The sequence below is a fragment of the Phoxinus phoxinus genome (assembly GCF_949152265.1).
Source record: "Phoxinus phoxinus genome assembly, chromosome: 4".
Taxonomy (NCBI): Eukaryota; Metazoa; Chordata; class Actinopteri; order Cypriniformes; family Leuciscidae; genus Phoxinus; species Phoxinus phoxinus.
Window position 1 is genome coordinate 7150689 of NC_136879.1, and position 19948 is coordinate 7170636.

Below are 19948 nucleotides of genomic sequence, written 5' to 3' on the forward strand. Positions count from 1 at the left end.
ATCATCCTGAATACTCATTCAGATAAGACAATATATTGATTTAAAATTTGTATGACATGTTTTGTGTAAGAAAGCTTTATGCGAGGAGGCGTAAACTACCATGAATATTGAGTGTTTCACACCTGAGAAAAGACAAAGGCCCTCCCATAATGGCCCTATTAGGAGCTCTCAGGCACTATCATTACATTACCTTGCACAAAGAATGAGGAGATTTAAAAAAGAACGGCTTTTTGATTGTTTGAATTTATTTACAACACAACATAATCCAAAGATACACAACAAATGGCAAAAAGCACATTATTTAACACACTGAACTAAAGACAGAGACTTAACCAGTCACACACCTTTCCTTTCCTGAAACATAGTGCATACCTGTCATTTCCAAGGTGTTTGGTTTTTCACTTTACCTCCTCATGCTCATGTTGAAGTCAGCAGGACGGGTAGCTACCTAAAATAAATATATATATATAAAAAAGCTGTGAACATGCTGATATCAAGAAGAAACCAGGGCTGCATGATTGTGGGAATACATTTTAGATTTCTGGTGAAAATCTAAAAATCCTTTTTAAAATGTACAAAATACACACACACACACACACACACACACACACACACACACATATATATATATATATATATATATATATACATTTGTTGTGCCTTGTAGGCATATACCTGCAGGGCTGAATCAAATAATAAGAACAATAGTATAGCAGGCATAGTTAAAAAGGAACACTTCAGTAACACTACACTAGAGAAAAACATATTGATTATCATATGTTACTTCAAATGTTTACAATCGATATGACGTTATGAAATGAGATTGGAGTAAAATCATGGTGCGTTTTGCTTTTCAAACGCACGTCGCGCGAATGACTCAAACTCTCACAGCGCGTGCAGGGAACATTCACTGAAGCATCGAGCAACAGTTCAATGGCAATGTGAAGTTTATGCAACAATAACACTAACTAATATAATTCAGAATTATTTCTTACCTTAAAATCGTTCTTGTCTTCAAATCGCGATCTTCTTCTTCAGATGTAAACCCTATAATCTCACAGCATGTCTTCCAAACTCGACGACTGCAGGACTGATAAAGTTTGCCGCTTTGTTGTTGAGGTAATGGGGGCGTTCGCGCGACACATGGACGATTTGCATCTCTATATGTTTTGCGCGTGTGGGTGTGGCACATTAAAACTAACGAGGAAGGGTTAGAGAAACTGAATATCTTGTTGGTTTTATACAAATTACTTAAACAGAGAATATTTGTTTCCGTTTTGAATCAGATAATTTAAAACTACACACTTAAATGATTATAAATATATAGAGCTCACAAATGTGTGACAAATATTCGCTGAGTTTTTTAAATGTTTAGAGAGGTGCTCAAGAAAAAAAAAGTTCACGAGACGGAGAGGCAGAATGCACACCCTGTTTAATTTCTTTATTTTACAAAAGCACAACGTTTTGTTTTGATTGTAAGTGGACACATACAAAAGACATCTCACAGATTCTTTTTAAATTTTTATTAAGTCTGTATGACCATATATGACGGAGTATTTTAAGTTTATTCAGCTGCTATGTGAAAAAAAAACGTGCAAATCACGCCGGCGTGATTGCCGACCCCAGGGGGTTAAGGTGGCAACTGTAGGTTCAATTCCAGACTCATTGATATGTCTTGAATGAAGAGTAGGAACTGTGAAAATGGGTTTAATTCCTGAGAGTAAATGTAATCGAACATATTATCATTGTGAAATACGAAACAAGCCCTGATGTATGAGTTGTATTTTGGGAGAAGGACAATTTAACTCGGAAGAATGTATGAAACGATCTCCTGTCCCTCTATTCACTATGAATGCTTATGGATGGGCAACTCCCGAAGTTCAAGAACTGATTATTAGATCACCAAGAACCGATAATATGAAGAAGCAAAGAAACACACGCTCCCTCTCTGACCGCAGCTCAGTTAGTAGTCTGGGTAGAGATAATCCAGTACCAAAAGAACATCGACTCTGGACTGGTACGGAAAAATTCTTTGAAGGTATTTTTCCAACAATTGGAATATCCAGTCTTCAAATAGAAGTAGAAGTTACAAGATATGAGTTGTTTTCATTTATTAAAACTACTAGGAACACATTATCTGCTGTCCAAGAGGAACTTTGAGGACTCCGCTTAACTGCTCTACAGAATAGGTTGGTCCTAGATCAGCTGACTGCGGCAGGAGGAGGGGTGTGTGTTATTGTTGGAGCTTCATGCTGCACATTTATTCCCCAAAACGATTTAGACGGACATTTAATATCGGAAGGAATAAATAACATGACAAGAATTGCTCAAGACTTACAAAAAAGAGAAGTAAGTGACAGAGATGGGTTCGGTGATTGGATCACAAGTTGGAAACAAATGTTTGTATCTGCTTTAATCCCGATAGGGGTTATACTGTTAATCCTTACATTTATTATTTGTTGTATTATTCCATTTATTAGAATTTTGATTCACCGTGCTATGAATACTTTTGTATCTTCTCAATATGTGACCGGTCACGGAAAGTTGGGACACAAGTCGGTTCTGGAGCATTTTGAGTTATTCACAGATTCTGAAAGTGTAGTCTCCAAGCTTTCCAACTATGTGTAACACATGGAAATCTGATAATATTTGGAGAAGTCGTGGCCATTTGAAGGTAGGCACTCAAAAAAATTCAAAGTGGAGAAATCTGCCTTTAAAGATTGAGCAGTTCTCCCTCTCTGCTGCTGGGAGTGACAATAGGGCTCATTTACATCTCATTTAGATAAGCCATATCCCCTGTAAAGCTCCCCCTGTAAAGCTGTAAAGCACATGTTGTTTTATTAACATTAACCCTCTGGGGACTAAGCCCTTTTTGGTCCGTTTTCTCTATTTTTACATTTGGGCTTATAAACCATATGTCATGGAGATGGAACACCATGTGTTTGGTATCTATGGATTCAGAAGACCCTAAGCTAACATAATCATGCATGTAATGTGTTTATAAAGGAAGTATGAGTGAAAAATGTACAATAATCGAGAGAATTTCAAAAACGAAAATTAGATTTTTGTCATTTATTACTAAAAATCACACCTCACACAACAATAGTGAACAGTTTTTGAACCAAAAAATATTTGTCAAACCGTGACTGCTTGACAGCCATTTGTAATTGTTTAATCAAATGTGTTAAGAACAATGAAATAAGGAACTTTTTTTACAAACAGTCCCAGGCGTGAAAAAGCGTCTGCTTCGAATTAAATGAGAACTGCTTGCTCTGAAGAACAGACACACTCACAACCTGGCATATTTACTTTCCACTAACTGTTCCAGAGCTTGTTCTGCCATAAATCTTACTGCTTGCCATCATAAAAGTGCTAAACAATACAATAATAATGCTATTTAAGTTATTCTGTCTCTCTCTTATATAGATCTCTGTGCGCTCTGTAATACTCCGCTCCGTTCGCTATCTGTCTCATTCTCCGTCCACATGACGCTGTTTGTTTGTACATGTTGAAGGCTACAGAGTCCTCTGATTGGCTAGAATACGTCATGGTAACCTTCCTCTAATTGGGTAAAAAAAAAAATTCCTCCCAGCGGCAATTTTTCCATTGGTGGAATTTGCCTAACAACATCGATTTCATTGGCCTTTTTATGCAGTGGTATTGCGCAACAGCGAAGTGTGTGTATAATACAAACGGGACATCACTGTTTTCAGCGGAATCTGAGGAAGACGGCAAAAAAGACCGCACCTCTCTATCATTAATAGTTTTAATTCAAAAGTTTTGAAGATAATTGCACATTTGTAAAAGTATGCCATTTTGGGCGGTACCGCCCAATTCGTCCCCAGAGGGTTAAATGGATAGTTCTCCCCAAATGTTTAGTTAATTGTCATCATTTACTCTCTCAAGTTGTTTTAAACCTGAATATGTTTCTTTCTTCTGTTGAAGTTATTTGGAAGAATGTGGGTAACCAAACAGTTGATGTTCCCCAGTGACTTCAATATTTATTTCCTATGGTAGTCAATGGGGACCAGCAACTGTCTGGTTACCCACATTCTTCCAAATATCTTCTTTTGTGTTCAGCACAAGAAATAAATAAATACAGGTTTGGAACAACATTAGAGTGAGTAAAGAATGACAAATTGTTTATTTTTGGGTGAACAATCCCTTTAAGGACAAGCGGCTGCATGTTTACTATTAGGGCTACTGTCTCTTTAAGACCTGAAAGCAACGCGTCTAATATGTACGCATAATATGACACGCAGATTTCTCTCAATTTAGACATAACCAACTTTCTTTATGTAAACAAAAAGACTCGAAAGATAACTTAGTCCAGTATCCAGGCGCTGTTAGACAGGCTTTTAGTGCATGCGCGCGTCGGCTGTTTGCGCACAGAAAAGCGCATTAGAACAGCGCTTCAACAGCGAATGACATGTTTAACCGGCAAGGCTTTAAAGCACATGCAAATAATGAACTTTTGAGAACTGCAGTGTCCTGTTCCTCTGCGTAAACATTTAATGTGAGTATTTGTCGCGTTGTACACTGGGCTGTTGAGACGCAGACTGCTACAAAAGCACGCAGCAGCTTGCAGCAAGGATCACAGCGCAACTTTGAACTATATCGATGCGATATGGTCTAATTCCATATCCCATTTAAAAAATATATCAATATATTTTTTATATCGATATTATATCGCCCAGTCCTACCACGCTGTTCCCTTGGAGGGCGGGGGCAATAACAAAAGAAACAAAAGCCGGCTTATCCAGTATGGAAATACACACAGACAATGACACGCCCCTACTGCGAGCTAGAATCTCACAAAACAAGCCGATTTCAACCTAAAAATGTATGATTTTAAATATACCAATATTGATATCTAAAACATGGAGAGGCTTCTTCGTGATCTAACTAACAGATTCTGCAAAAAAGCGAAAATCACCAGTTTTGAAAAAAAAAAACGCTTTCTCATTTTGCTCAAAAGTTGTGCTGCCAACTTGTGTCCTTACTTTCCGTGACGGGTCACATATGCTTTGATGAACAGAACTGTAAAGTGTTAATGCTTTGAAGGAAATGTTTGATTGAAGGAAGTTTATTGTACAAGAATAGACATGCAGAAAATGATATGATAATTATATTATATGATAATCATCTATCAAAGGGGCCATTGTTAGAAATATTAGTTCTTTCCTGCATGCTCTGAAAACCTACATATTCAGCATAACATTCCTTTATGTTAATGTAATGGTCACATCTGTTATGCATTAAGCAGGCCCCTGTTGCTTCAGTGGAGATCTGGTTTTCAGGTTCTATTCTTTACATTGGAGGGTCCTGTTCGGACCCAGATGTCTGTGTGGAGTTTCGACAGGAAACTGACCATATTTAGCTGTGTTGTATAACTATGCTATATTATCCTGTAACCGATGTTTAGGGCAGAGGGTCAATAACCACACTCCGGAGGAGCAGACACCAGAGGACACCAAGAAGTGAATTTTAAAAGGTAAGTATTTTATTACTTTAAAATAATAAAAGCAGTGATGCGAATGTTCGTGGCTGGGACCCGGCGTGGGAAGAGGAACGGGGGGTGCAGGTAAGTGGTCCTTCGGGGGTTCCCCTTCTCGCTGGTTCGTGGGTGAGACAGCGGCTTTCTTCGTCTCTTCGACCCGTCAGATGTGCTCGTGAGACAGGCAAATGACAGTGCTCAGACTCGGCTGGTGTGTATGTTCGTAGAACAGTCAATGGGAGGACAGCAACTTCTCTTCTCCGAGGGACAGACAGTGACAGTGCTTAGGCTCGGCTTGTGTGTGTGTTCGTAGAACAGCCGATGGAAGGACAGCAGTTTCTCCTCTTCTCCGAGGGACAGACAGTGATAGTGCTCAGGCTCGGCTTGTGTGTGTGTTCGTAGAACAGCCGATGGAAGGGCAGCAGTTTCTCCTCTTCTCCGAGGGACAGACAGTGACAGCGCTCAGGCTCGGCTTGTGTGGCCGGATCGCGGTACTTTACCCGCCTGCGCTCTCGTTCCGGGTACAGCAGAACGGCGTCGTTGGAGAGTTCGTGAGACTGGGCTTTTGTTGACGCAAGCGATAGTGCTCGTGAATTGTGGTACTCAGGGTGTATTGAGCTCCTCGCCACACCGTGCACAAAGGGAAACCTGGACACAGCTTTAGACAGATCAATTTGAAGGGATCTTCATATTCAGACGTCAATTTTCATTCATCACAGTTTCAGAGGAAACAGTCGTTTGATCTCACCACACTTGTGCATAAATCACTCTTATAAATCCTCACACGTGTGCATTTCACTCTTTCCGACACTGCAAACTCACTTCATCTCCACAGTGATTAATCGACCCGTTTCTCTTCTCGCTGTAGGGTGAATGACTGAAGGAATAGTGTTTTCAGAAGATTGACGTGAGCACATCAGCGATCCTCCCAGCTGTTCCAGTTACTACGTTTCGCTCTATCAACAGGATAACACACACTGCCCGCAACACAGGTTAGTCACACACTGGTGATGGACAAGCTTCACATGTGGTTTTCTCAAAGGGTAATCAAATGAAGGGTGCACTTAACTTTTCCTCGGTGTGTTATTCCAATCCTGCGATGGTTTCATCTCTCACTTTGCCCAGTCACTTCTCCTTTTTCTGCTGTATAATTTCCTCACTTACTTCGTGGTGCTGGTGTTCATGGTTGCTTCAGAAAACTCACTTAATGAGCACGTCTCGGGGAAACTTCACAATAGAACACCGATCAGACATTCAACCTTCAGCTTTCTCTTGTCAGCTTTACAGAAAAGACATGTCTATCGATCTCGATTGATCTGTTATCAGAATGTTATTCAGAAATGTAAAAAAAAAGCACACAACCTCGTTCTTAACTACCGACTTGCTATACATTACCACGCTTATTACATGGCTACCTACCAAATAAATCATTACTTTGAAACAAAATATTGATTTAAAAAGGAGTTTATTGATGGTTTACGATTGTTTTGCTTCCGCTAAGCTTCCGCCAAAGAAAATAGTGCGCACTGTCTCTACGGTTAGAATCCTGTGAGTCCATAGCAACGCTCTGTTTTTCATTTCATGGCAATGGTCTGTTATACTCTGACTGCAGCGATCTGTTATCAAGAAATAACAGACCGCATTCTACATTTTTGTTTTATTATCTGAGTTTGCATCTTGTGTATAAATAAATCCTGTGTTCATTTGTACCTGTTCCTGAGTGAATTGACGGATATTGTATCTTGATAAAACCTAAGTACTTTAATGTTGTAAACAATAAACAATTCATGTTCTGTTAGATGTGTTTTGACTACTTATTTATGCTGTATAATTATATCTCTAGGTAAAAAATATATATTTACAAAAATATATATTAGAAGGGCCCCATTGATTAATTTTGCCTGGGGCCCCCCTCAACCTTGGCACGCCTCTGGTTATGGCCAGCAATCAAACACCGCCAGAATTGGGACCAATGAGGGATTTTTTTAGAATAGCTGGTTCTTTCACCTGGTGACAATCCTATATGATGTAATGTATGGTTTAATTGGTTGGAGGGGTAATACTCCCCCTTATACTTTTCCTATATCTATGGTAAACTATTGTCTGAGATTAGAGAATCTTCTCTCTCCAGCGCTGGAAGATTGTTCATACATGCCTAATTGAAGACAGATGACTGGGGCACTTTAGTAGGACTCAATTCATTTCTAACAGGGCCATAGATCGCATCACCGCGAGCTGTTGATGGCCATATAGACCGCACGCATTTAGAGCATTTCAAACATTTACACCTGTATTCACAATCATCTGTGGCAATATTTTAGCAATAAAAACCGAACATTTATATATTAAAATATAATGTCTAGTATTTAGACAGTAGGCCTATCACATTTTACCGGAGGCTGAAATATATTTGCACGAAATCATATTTACACCTAAGCAGATATTCGCAAATAAGCTACATTACGCAAAAGTCAGTATTTTTAGCACGATAATCAGTGTTATAAGCTAATCAAAACGGAGTGAAATATAATACAAATATGTTTAGAGAGTAATATCACCTTGAAACAGTTTACACGACCATATAGCTACACGAATGTTAGGGATATTGTAAGGCAATCTTTCCTGTAATATGTCAAAAGCTCCCCCAAAACTAAGCAAAATATAGTCTGAAAATTCATATGAGTTCTATATTATCAGAAAAAGAATTAGCCTATATAACACTAAACAACTTACTCGAACTTGTATCTTCGGCTGGATCAATTCGCTCTTGAAAATGGAGCCGTTCTTCGTATGAGATGCGATCTTCTTCCTCTGAGGAAAAGGTGAATTCTTCCTCGCTGTCCATAATCATCTGGAGGACGACTTTACCGGAGAAGCGTGCCATCCTCAAAACGCGATGAACTATCTGACAAAGAAACTGCGTGTTTTCATGGCATTGATCGGAGGGCGTGTGCGAGGCAAATAGATCACCTAAACTATTACCATGTGAATAGCGCCGGGGGGCATGGCGGCCTCAGCTCATTAAAAATAATGAAGGGAGAACGAAAAACTGTGCCTCTCCTTGGTTTCAAACGGATTACATTAACTAAGAATATGTGTTTTTTAATATAAATTACTTAATTTAAAAGAAGAGAATTCTAGCTTCATAAAGACAAATCTCTCGTTCCTGAGTGACAAGTATTCGCTGAGTTACAGTTCATTTTCGGACACGTTTCAGAATGGACTTCCCTGACAGAGAGAAGGCAGAACTCGCATCATGTTTATTTTTCTTTGTTTGGCGAAAGACACAACACTTTGTTTTTATTGTGAGTATACACAAAAAAATTTGAAACTTAACTAGATCGAATGATGTAAAACACTTTAAATGTAAGATCAAAACCAACAGAGTATTTTGAATCTCTTTTGCACTGATAAGAAAAAAAGCGAGCAGATCACGCCTGCATGATTGCCAACCCCAGAGGGTTAAAGGGTCTTTAGTGATGGTCTGTCCAGGGCCGGCGATTGCTAGATAGATTTACGATGACGTCACATTTCTCCCGCAACTCCTTACGGCGCCATCTTGTGTGTCAAGTGGGTCAAGCGTTTGTGTTACGGAGCATGATAATATCCTGAAGCAATGGGTCACAACTGTGTTGTGTGGGGCTGTACGAATCGTGCTGATCCCAACACGACGAAGAGACAATATTTTGATATTCCAAAAGTGATTTATCACCAAAGAACAGAAATGGAAAGGCCTTTCGTAGAGATGTAACGTTAACGTATGGCTGGCGAGAATAAACAGAGAGGGCTTTGATCCTGACCCAAACAAAAGACACTATAAAGTCTGCTTTTTATCTCAGGTAAATTTCTACCAGAAAGACTCGGGAGATAAATTGATATAACAGCGTATATTTATTAACAGCCCAGCAAGCATGAATTTATAAAGTTCTTTGGCGTAGGCCCCGTCCTTAGAGAGCAATGCGAGGGTAGCGGAATCTGCATATCCTGCCTGAAGACGAAGGCAGGGGCGCAGCCGACCCCCCTGGAGGTTAAGGAAGGGACCATCCTGGTGGTGGTGGGGAGGATGAGGGGGATGGTACCATCTTGGTGGTGGTTGGGGGGGATGGAGGTAATTAGCAGCGACAGCATCTGCGAACTCAGACGAATGTAAGTACCAATCTTTTATACTGTGAGTGTTAGCACATGATTGGTTAGAAGTGAAGTATTATGTGGCGCGCTGATTGAGTCTTCCTGGCAGAACTTACGCTAAAGCTTTCATTGATAAACAGCTGAGTTCCTTTAATCGCTCCGTGCCTCTGCTCTCCATCTCTCTCCTACACTAAATTAGTTCGGAGCGTTATGGTGTTGTTTTTTTACCCAGATGGTGTTGTCTTGACACTAAGTCTAAATGTACCGTATAATAAGGGCTGTGCAGATATCAGCCGCCTGGCTACAGCGATTTGAACCGTCAATGCAGGGCTCCAGACTAACTTTTCCACGAGGGAGAGAGAGCAAGACAGCGCTTAGTTTGGAGATGGTGAAGTCTTGTTTACACTTTCGCCTGGCTACGAAGAGAGAGGGAGTGCGCGTCCGTGACCAGCTCTCTCTCTTTCTGCTCGTTCTTTCAGTTAAACATGCGCCCTGTCACAAGCGCAGCAGTTCATCTACATTACTCACCGATCAAATAAGTCTTTGGCGGGACAAAAATTCACTTTGGCGGGCGCTAAAACAAGTAAAATGCAGGAGAATTCATGCATGAATTTAACTGAGTAACGTTAGTAAGTTACATGACCAAGTACTCGCACAAATACGACCACATACAATTTTAACTCGCACATTCTCCAAAAATGGTCGCAGTCTAATGTGTCCCAGTAAATAACCTTCACCTTGTCGCCAGGTTTGGAGGAATTTGTCATCGTTATCTCAACACAAGAGTCAAAAATACTTGGGTAAATGAAAAGGCGGTTAACATGAGCATGCAGCTTTGACACACAATATGGCGGCACGCCGCAGAGAATAATAGGTTAGAGGATCAAATGAATCAAATTAATTATATATGTATACATTGTTAAATATTGTTATCTGACTATACCTACATAAAAAAAAAGAAAATAGGGGAATGACGTTACATATTACATGAGCTTCATGAGGCACACGCAAGCGGTCTCTTGCTCTCTCCCTCTCTGCCGTGCACGCGCTATGCGGTTTGGAGCACAGTCTCTGTCTCGCGGGCGCGCTCGCTCTAGATTCCGGGAGATTTTAACTAATTCGCGGGCATCAGTGAGCCGCTATCAATATGCAGGAGACTCCCAGAACTTCCGGGAGACTTGGGATGTCTGCATTTCTATACTGAAATAATATCGGCATTATAATTATTGATTTTTCATTAGGCTATTTTTTGGTGCTCCCTCAGCTCTTGGTGCCCTACGTGGTGGGAGTGGCGGCGCTGTCCTATAGTCGTCACATGAAAGTGCGTAGAGTTTGCCTATAATGTAAATGACTTATTTTATTCGAGCTTTCTATCTATTTGCTAAAAAATAAAGTGAAATAGGCATTCATTAGTAGTAGTCTAAATAGCAGCATGTTGAAATGATGTGCCAAAATGCGTTTTCTTATAGGCTACAATGAAAATATTGTACAGTAGCCTATCAGATAAGGTCAGGTTTGCCGAAGTGCGTTTAATTTAGGCTATTTGTTTATTTTTGACCCTGTGCGCCGATCGGAGACGGAGTTCACTGCTGATATTCTGAGCCTTGCATCGCCCAATCAGCGGATGGCGGGCGGTGCGGTTTTGAAAATTGGTCAAAACGTGAGAAGCACCTGGCTGCAGCCTGCAGATTTGGGCGGGGGTGCATCTGGGGCCCATTCTGCCAGTACACCAGCATTCCACAGCTGATGTATTGCCACATCAAAAATCACTTTAGAGGTGATGGAAACCCCCCTGCCTGTTGATTCTTTGACCAAGGTAAGCGCAGTATAAACTCCTGTCAATGTATCAGTTACCCTTTTTAATAAGTCGTATGTAAAGTTACATTTTGGACTGACTGTTGTCTATGGACAGATGCCACCTGACATCCTCTGACGCATCCTGATGGGAGCCGTCACAGACGACGGCGATGTGGCTTTCTGGAGACTTTCACTGACGTGCAAGGTCTTCAGGGACGTTGTCAACAAGCCCAAATTCAGAGAAGAGGCCCACTTTGTATGGCTGGACAGTAAGTTCTTTAAATCTAAGTTGTGAGTAATGTAAAAGGTACTTGAGAAAATCTGTCTGTCCGTGCATCTATTTCTGTCTGTCTATCCATCCATCCATCCATCCATCCATCTATCTCTGTCTGCCAATCTATCTCTACCTGTCTGTCTGTGTCTGATAGACTGTATTGCCTTCAAAACTTTCAGCTTGAAATCTACTATGATCTTCAAACTGAAAACCTTCAAACTTCAAGCTTTTAAAACTATTTCAAACTTTTAGGATAGGCTTTCTCAAGCCAAATTAAAGTTTGTGTGGACAAACTTTTTTAAACTAGTTTATGTACTTTACAGACAAAGCCAATAACACTCAAGCTGATCTTGTCTAACATTTTACTATAATATGTTTAAAACATATATATATATAAAAAATTCCTTGTATGACTCTGTACTATGTTAATGCCTTTCTTCAAAATGATTCAATATTGTTTGTTCTGTATTTTATCTAAATTAGGTGTTGTGAACTGGAGTGCATTTTCCTGACAGTAAGCAAGTGTTCCGGGTGCCCTACTCGTCGACTCTGTGCTTGCACTGCACTACACTACACAAGGACTGCCCAGCTGGGTCTGTGGTGATGGCAGAAGGAGACCTGCAGGGATTTTATTTACACAGTGAAATGCAACAGAATGTGAAAAACTGATCCGCGCATCTCTAGGGCAACAGTATTAATACTGGAGTAGCTGAAGCATCCAATTATAGTATTATAAGTATTTTTTTTTCTTATGAAGTTTTTGCCTTTTATTTAAATGTGTTTTACTAAATGTGTTATACTTTTGTTTTAGACAAATGTGCTAATTTGTGAAGAAGACTACAACAGTTGATCTTTTGCCATTTAATTAAAACCTTTCAAGGTGAGTAAGCTATTGAAATAAGTGATATATTAAAGGGTTTTTATTAACTTATTTTTAAAGACTCGTTTACTTATCTGAAAATATTTCTTTTTTTTCTACTTCATTCTAACACAGGAAGGAGTAAATGAAAGTATGCTGCTGGATGACAATGGTTCTCAACTCTGGTCCTGGACAGTGTACAATAGTGCACATTTTGGATGTCTTCCTTATCTGGCACCGGTTTTGGTGTCCCTCTAACAAGCTGGTAAGTTGAATAATGATTAGAGAGACCAAAAGTGCAGTGCTGGGGCTACTACATATACAGGTACAGTTAATTACTTATGTTTGCTTGTTTTTTCAGCTGTCTCCCCTCATTTTAATACAGTATGTTTTAATTTCAGTAGAGTCTGAGCTGGCTGATGACTGACAATGATTGAGTGGCAAAAGAAAGCAAGAAGTCCTCACAGCCAAGTCGAGGAGTTTGTGAGACACACACCACCTCAACAAACTGCAGTGCATGGAATTGATCCTCTGGAACAAAAACTATCGAAGAAATCATTCGAGAACATCCCAGACTTCACAGTTTTCTTGGAATGGTAAGTTTAATGACGTTCAGTATAGCGGGTTTGCGCGTGACGTCACCATCGAGTGACTGCGGTTATACCCACTGAGTGGCAGAATGACTGCCACATAAAAACACCAATAAAATGGGAGAGAGCTTTTCAATTTGTTTGTGCAGCTAGATAAATCTGAGGTATATTTTTACAGACTGCTGAAAGCTATAGTAGTAGTGGGAAGTTCTGATCATTTTACTATGTCTATAATCTATTTAAAATGTTACATGTCAATAGCCAAATTCACCAAACACATTCAATGTTGATCACATTTAGAATAAGAAAAAAATTGCAATGCTAGGAAGAGGCCAAATTATGAGAAACAGAAATGATTGATTCATTTATCTGCGTCTTCAGCCAATACAGTCTGTTACTTCACCTCCCGATTTGTGTCGTTCGTTCATCCCATGACATCCTCGTAAACTGAGCTTTGCAGTCTGTAGTACCGGATATAGAATTGATTAGTTCACGTTTCGAGTGTCGACTTCGCGTTCAAATAATTTCTTTCAACACACGACAGCCACATAAACTGAAGCTATGCAGTCGGCACTAGATACAGTGTTGATTAGTTCATCTCTCTGGTTTGAGTCATCAGAAATCCTTTGAAATTTCAACAGAAATTCTTAAATGATCAATTTAAAATAAATAAAAAGCTATAATTTGAGACCAAAACCACAGCATGATACTGTTTAAAAAACTGACTACTGGAAAATGCTTGTTTATAAGAAAGTTTGGGATTTTATTAACTCATTTATGTGTCCAGCACTGTCACATCACGTCACGTGACAAAAGAACGAAAGACTCGGACCCGAACCTGAAGACTCGATAGATGAACTATCATTTCTCTTTCCAGTACAGAACTTATAGGATGTTGCGCATGTGCGGTCAACACAAAATGAACAAATAATTGTATCAACTGACGCGAGTGCTTTGTGCAATCATAATCACTGCGTTCACGCTCTTGTCGTCTGCTCTCACATTAACACAACACGCATGCGTCGAGGTGCTCTCGTGAACATGCGTTTGAGTTTAATGTTTTGTAAATAAAGTGGTAAATTATGGTTAAGGGATAGAATATACTCATGTTGCTTCATATAATTGAGGTTGAACCACTGGAGTCACATGGATTACTGTAATGATGTCTTCGCTACCTTACTAGGGCTTAAAAGTGATAGTTGTGTGACTGTCAATGGAGGGACAAAAATCTCTCAGACTCATCAAAAAGATCTTTATTTATGTTTATTTTAAGTCTTATAGGTTTGGAATGGTATGAGGGCGAGTAATTAATGACAGAATTACAATGTTTGGGTGAACTAACACCAGGTGTAATGATGACTAATTAGAGTGTCCATAATTTAATTCAATACAGCACTGCTTTGTAACTTTTTCATAATTTAACACTGTTGATGTTGTCACAGTGCATGCCCAACTGAACTTTATTTATTATTTTAAGGTTGGAGCTAACATGGTGCCTATCTGAAGTTCTAGCAAGTTCTACAAGCCCGGATCCCAGCCTGTTCTCACCCAAATGCGTCTCTATAGCACGCAGTGTGTTTATCGTGCAATTTATACGCGAAAATGAATCCACATGACTGATGCTTGGGGACAAAGAGAACTCGCAAGTTTTTAATATATTCAGTGTGGAAGCAGTTGAGCCGAAGACTTTATTTCAACCAGTGTTAATTTTGACAGCAAATTTTGATTTAGTTTTAGTCATAGTCTTTTGACTAAAATGGCATTTTAGTTTTAGTCATATTTTAGTCATCTGAATTGTTTTAGTTTTAGTCTAGTTTTAGTCGACTAAATACAATCAGATTTTAGTCGACTAAATCTACAGTAGATTTAGTCGACTAAAATAGAATGGGTTTAGTTCAATTGTAATGCATTAATTTCGAATTTCTCTAAAATTTCCAAACCCATTATATTCCCGCAGAAAACATCTATTAACCTGTTAATATAAATTATTTTTAAAATTTGAACATGCAACACAGACACAGATTTAGCACTGTGACACAAAATAATATCTTAAACTTCTAAAGTAGAACAGTCTTTTTTTTCATCCAATTAATGATTATACAGTCTTTAACTTACATACCATTCTTTATTCTTTCAAGCAGATATATTTATTTGTATAAATTAAATATAATTAATCCTTATTAAAGCTATTAAACAGCAGTGTATGCTTTTCTCTTTTTATTTTGTTGTTTGATCAATATTAAGTGTACAGAAGGCAATAGGTTTATTACGCACTGTCACTTTAAGACCGAGTGTGCAGATCCAGCACTGCTGATGCACATCCGATATTCTCACAACTGTACGTTCTGTAAAGACATAACCAACTTTGTTTACGCGAATACTCTCCAAAACGGACATTTAGACATAACGTTGTGTGTATTTGTCCATTCAGACGCGAAAGAGAGCTCAATTCAGTCCTTGCGCGCAGCGCGCTGTATACAGCTGTCTGCAGGGCTGCGCACGCTTCGGGTCTGGTGTATGTGTGTGTGTGTGTGTGTGTTCGCACAGAAAAACATACCGAATAAAGCTCTCTTTCGCGTCGTCACTCTTATTCAGATCAATCCATGTCTGCTCTTCTCTTTCTCCCAGACGTTTACATTTTTTAACGATTTATGAGACATGCATCAAGCGCATTGTGTGCCGCCGCGCCGGGTAGATCAGCACGTTACAATTCAAATGTGCGCATCTTCCACAAGCGCAAATCAGTTCTGACAGGATCACTTCCCCAATCGTCCCTCCCTAACATTTTCGTCTAGTTTTTATTCGTTGACGAAAATGTCAATACATTTTTGTCATAGTTGTCGTCATTTAAACCTGTTTTTATTTAGTTATCGTCTCGTTTTCGTCTGTGAAAAAAATGTCGTTGACGAAAATAATGACGAAAATTATTCGTCAACGAAATTAACACTGATTTCAACCAATGGATGCGTTTCAAAAATGTTTTACATATATGTAATTTGTAATTTATTTATGGATAACCCCTTGAGATGAACCATCTCATTTTCGAGGGGGTCCTTACAGTACAAAGAAACCAACATCAAGAGATGATTTTAAGAAATAAAAGGAGGTTATAGATCTGAGCGAGCTAGGAAGATTGTTCCAGTCTGATGGAGCTTTAAATTTAAATGCATGACGAGCTACTTCTTTACTGATTCTGGGTACATAAATACAGAGCTGATCCGTATGTCTTAAATTGTACGGTGTATTAAAAGGAATTAGGTAATATTTCAAATATGGAGGAAAGTTGAAATGAATACACTTAAAAAATAAGTAGTAACCAATGGAATTGCCTTCTTGATTTGGGAGCCAGCCAGTTCAAAGACTCATACATTTGACAATAGTGAGTTCTGTAAGGACATCTAAGCACGAATCTACAAAGACTATTATATAATACAGAAATAGGGCGAAGATTTGAATCTGTGGTGGTCCCGTATACAGTATCAGCATAATCAATTATTGGAAGTATCAAATGATTAATAATTATTTTTCGAACTTGTTGTGAGAAGCAATCTGCAGAGCGATAAAGTGATTTCAATTGACCATATACTTTCTTGCAGATTGAGTTGATATGAGGTTTGAAGGAGAACTGGGTTTATATGACATAAACAACTTCAAGACCTCTGCACCCATTTGGTTGTTTTGGTAGCATTCAAACTTTAATATATCCGGAGTAGTTCCTTCAACACATTGCTGCCTCATTAAGAACTTTGATCATCATCATCATTAGATCCAGTAGTCAACATATGTATTTGTAGTTTTATTACTTAAAGGGGTCATGACATGTGTTTTTTTATTTTATTATTATGTTCCCTTAGGTGCAATTATAGTATTACTATAGTTTTTTTTACAAAAAACTTTCAAAATGTAGTGATTTATGATGTTTTCCCACCCTGTTTCTCATCCTCTGATTCAAACAGTCTGTTTTGGGGGTGTTTCCGCTTTAAAAGTTCAGTGTTAATGCCCACTGTTATGATTGGCTAACGTCAGTGCCTATGCATCAATTATTAACGCCCCCAGCCAGAACATTTGCGGATTCGGTGCAACTGTTTAGTAGCGGGTGATGCATGCGAAGCGATGGCTCTTGCAATGATAAAACCTTATATGTTTGAGCCGGAATCAGATGAGGAATCAGAGGAAAATTAACCATCACCACAACAACGAAGACTGGATCAGCCCGTGTCCACATGGAAAGTGAAACTATTTTGAATTAATAAAAAAATTGTAACCCGAGACACTTGTAAACAGATTATTGTTGCATAATTATCCTATAGCTTAATTTGCTAATAGTTTAACATTATTTAACTAATTTCAATGAAATGATAGGGTGTACCACGGACAAAAATGCATTCACAGGACATATTTGAAGATGCAGGATTGATAAAGGCAACATTTTAAATTTTCTATCACATGTAGGCCTACTAGAAAGGCGACATATTTTCAAGATTCTCTTATACAAATGTGTTTTTATTAGCCAGTGATCAAAAGTAAGTTTGCGTCGTCGTTGTTGAGCCCAGAATAGTCGGCACGGACTTATCTTTGAGCAACAGTTTTCTGGCAAAGCCAGCATCAAATTGGGATTTTTTCTCAAAACAGTCATCCTTAAAATGTATAGAACAAACGCTGAAATTAACACTGTCGTGACTGGGACGTCCGCAAAAAATAAAGTGCATCCATTTTTCCCTGACGTCTGGATCTTTCGGCAGCGTATTCAAAGATGCTGTTTGTCCACAGCCAGGAACAGCACATCTGCAGCATCGTAATTTCCCTGTACACAGACCCACTCGCTGTCCGTCGACTGAACACTTGTGAGGCGCGCAGCGCGCGGGCGCGACAACGATACAAAATGAGCGTAGTTGCCTTGCGCTTAAAAGAATAGTTCACTTTAAAATTTAAATTCTGTCATCATTTACTCACTCTCAAGTTGTTTCAAACCTGTATTAATTTATTTCTTCTGCTGAACACAAAGAAAGATATTTTGAAGAATGTCCGTAACCAAACAGTAGTCTGTACCCATTGACTTCCATAGTAGGAAAAAAAATACTATGGAAGTCAATGGGTACAGACTACTGTTTGGTTACTGACATTCTTCAAAATATCTTTCTTTGTGTTCAGCAGAAGAAATAAATTAATACTGGTTTGTAACAACTTGAGGGTGAGTAAATGATGACAGAATTTTAATTTTAAAGTGAACTATCCCTTTAAAGCGTAGTTGTCTTGTGCTGGAGGCGGTCATATGCAAACGCTGCTACGTCACTTCGCACCGTGACGTCACTTCTTACCATGGATCCAGAACAAGCTGTATTTAGAGCTTGATTACATAAATGATTTGTTTATAATGGGGAGGACGTCTTAAGCTATGAAACTTGCAGAGCGTTTTAATGGTAAAAAGACCTCTTATATACCAAAAGATCAAGGCAAATTTGGTTTCTCATGTCATGACCCCTTTAAGGTATGTTTACAACAACACATCTATGCATTCAGTGTACAGAATAAAGTTGTGATTAGGATTTAATGTCATTCATTTGTGTATTCTGTCCATATTTGTATAGGAATTTAATGTATAGTTTTTGTGCTGTGTATATATATATTTTATGTATGTTTTGAATGTGTACTGTTTGTACATATTTGCATAGGTTTTGAATTTATTATGCGTGTTGTATGTACACTTGTGTATTTTGAATTTCTGTACACAATTATGTATATTTACATTAAATGCTAGACTCCCCAATATATAGTGTGTCCTTTATAAATATATTTGTTAAAACGTATTGTTTTATACAAATAAACAATCTGTATTTGAAAACAATGTGGATTTTATTTATTAAAATAAGGTCTTAAATAAAAATAAATATTAAACTCAACTGTTGGGTTATTTTAACCCAATGCATTGGGTTAACATAACCCACAGTTGGGTTATTTTTAAATCAACATTTTTAAGTGATTCTTCTTTTCTTTATTACGGTATTATTATTATTATGCCTACGTTCAAAGAAGCCTATAAGTAGCGCCGTTGATCAAAATTACCTATGGATGAACAATAATTTAAATAGGCCTAGTCTATATTGTCAGAATGTGGCCTTTATTTAGGATACCGCAAGGGTTAACGCTTAACAGTGCAGTAGCTTGGATTATTTATTGGCGGTTTTGGGTCTGAGAAACAGCTGGAGAAAGCAGCTCGCTGGTTCAAAACGGTATTAGAGACGAGGCTGACTCTAGCTCCCGTTTAACCCTCTCCTTATTTGCCTAAATATATCAGTGTTGCCAGATTTGAACGGTGATTTCCACCTTAAAACCCGCACACTCCAAGACAAAAAAATCCAAACTTTTCTCTGCCTATAACAATGCAGTAACTTTAATAGATTGTGACAATTCAAAGATCAACACCATTCATTTTCCATAAGTTGATGTACATGTTGAGTCCATGTCCATGTAAAGATGGTGTACACTGTACAGTCTCATACAAATGCAAAACAACATCATAGTGACACACGCAAAACTCCAAATAATGCCATAGACATTAATTAAACAAATTATTTGTAATATAAACCCCAAATGTACATAGCTGAAAACAAAAACTATAAAGGAAAATAATTATTTAAATGAAATAACATTAAATGTGAAGTGTCATGCAGGGAATTCTGGGAATGTCAATTTAGAAGTAGAGAGAAGCGACGAGCAGCAACACGAGAACTACATCTGACTTCAGACACAGCCTTGATGAAATCAAATGAATATTAAACAACTCCACAAACAGCATTACCAGC

The 19948-nt window shown here is 38.6% G+C and overlaps 2 long non-coding RNA genes across 2 annotated transcripts; both read left to right on the forward strand.

Moving 5' to 3' along the window:
• Nucleotides 1-11285: 11285 nt before the first annotated feature.
• LOC306997431 lies at nucleotides 11286-12477 on the forward strand. Its single transcript, XR_013797375.1, has 3 exons — nucleotides 11286-11441; nucleotides 11538-11691; nucleotides 12180-12477. It is a non-coding gene; the product is annotated as an uncharacterized lncRNA (long non-coding RNA).
• LOC306997432 lies at nucleotides 12476-13123 on the forward strand. The gene is made up of 3 exons (XR_013797376.1): nucleotides 12476-12576; nucleotides 12691-12820; nucleotides 12957-13123. It is a non-coding gene; the product is annotated as an uncharacterized lncRNA (long non-coding RNA).
• Nucleotides 13124-19948: the final 6825 nt, after the last annotated feature.